Source organism: Mustela lutreola, chromosome 12 (genome assembly GCF_030435805.1).
Source record: "Mustela lutreola isolate mMusLut2 chromosome 12, mMusLut2.pri, whole genome shotgun sequence".
NCBI lineage: Eukaryota > Metazoa > Chordata > Mammalia > Carnivora > Mustelidae > Mustela > Mustela lutreola.
The window spans coordinates 44322678-44324433 of record NC_081301.1 but is presented as its reverse complement, the minus strand read 5'-3'; the positions used below and the strand labels follow the sequence as shown (position 1 = coordinate 44324433).

Below are 1756 nucleotides of genomic sequence, written 5' to 3'. Positions count from 1 at the left end.
CCCGATGCGGGGCTCTATCCCAGGACCATGAGATCATGACCTGATCTGAAGGCAGAGGCTTAACCCACTGAGCCACCCAGGTGCCCCTGTTTTTCTTTTAGTGAACAGAAATGTTAATACAATTCAAGTAAATTTATTTTAGAAAAGCATTTGGAATATTGTAACTATTTCAGTGTTATAATTTTTCAAACATCTTAATTTTTTGAAAAGATAAAAAACATAAATAATATTAAATACAGCATCCCATAATAACTTAAAATATATCCTATAGTAGATCTGACATATTATGATCCATACTGAGATGGTATGTATAAAGGCTTGGTGGCTAACTGCCAGGCCTTATTATGAATCTTGACCATGTCACCTACTATCTATATAACTTTGGATACTTCATTAAGATATTTTTCTTAGGTAAAAATATATGGGCAATAGTACTCTTCTCATAGGCTTGTTGGGACAAGTAACGTGTGTAAAGCATTTAAAACTGTGTCAAATACATGGTAATGACTCACTAAAAGGTTGCCATTATTGTTGCTAACACTTTGATATGCTCAATGTTCATGGAAGACCAAGCCACAGAATGATTTCAGTCTTATCCATGATATTTCTTCTCTCTTTCTATGGATTAAGCATCAATAAAGGCAAACTGATGAATGATATGGTTAATTAAATGAAAGCTAGTCAATTTGCCTCGTCCAGCTTTTTTTTCTTTAAATATCATAAATGTACATGTCATCTTCATGTGGGGACCATGCTAATCTAATCTGTATCATTCCAACTTTAGTCTTTGTGCTGCTGAAGTGGGCATTGTGTAGTCCAATTTTTGTTGATGAATGCTGGTACATCAACAGCAACATAGGAGTCAGATATATTCAACAAAAATCTGTTTCTAAGGGTCTGCAGAATCTGAGAACTTTTTTTCCTCTCAAAGTGGTACTACCTAAAATGTCACGCCACCTCAACATGGGGTCACATATACAACTGTCGTGCTCTGACTTTGCCAAATCTGGGTTGCCAAAATACAAAGAACACTTTAAGATTGATCCACAATTTAATTGAATTTTATTATTTTTTAGTAAAAAAATTGTACTTACTTAGAAGCAATTTTAAGTGAATTTTAAAATCTGATTTATTAGCTTATATGTCACTTAATCCTTTAAAAATAAGGTAGGAATTAGGATAAGGATTAGATAATTTTCCCAAGCTATTTCGTGTCAGTGCTAGAGTTTAAATTCTAGATCCTGACTCATTTTCTGTTATGTTCTACTATTCCAGCTTGATTATGGACTGTTTGACTACAAAATCAGCACAGGTAGAAAATTAAGATCACTAAGGCCTCCAACATTGTATTTTTGAGGATTACGTGACTACATTGTGAAGGAATAGATCTTTAGCTTCCTTAAATAACAATTAATTCTGTCATTCACCAAATAAATATATATATATATATATATATATATATATATATTTTTTTTTTTTTCAAAAATAGTGCTTTGAGGCTGGGCCCTAATAACAACTTTTAATTATTCCACCTGATAGCCAAAACCATCATTAAACTGGACCCAAAGGTGAAAGCACTGTCTGTTAAGTACATTTTAATAAAAGTTTATTTCAAAACATAAGGATTACAAAATGTCCAGTCTACTCAGATGGACAGTTGACACAATTTCTGACCTAGCTCCCTAGTCTCTCTTTTCCCTTCTCCCAAATTCCATCCTCTCTTCTCTCTCTCTGGAAGCCTGTTTTTGGTTCTTTT

General features: G+C 33.3%; 1 non-coding gene across 1 annotated transcript; it reads right to left on the bottom strand.

The window, feature by feature from the left end:
- Positions 1-701: 701 nt before the first annotated feature.
- Positions 702-808, bottom strand: LOC131813386 (U6 spliceosomal RNA). Its single transcript, XR_009346788.1, has one exon. It is a non-coding gene; the product is annotated as a U6 spliceosomal RNA (small nuclear RNA).
- Positions 809-1756: the final 948 nt, after the last annotated feature.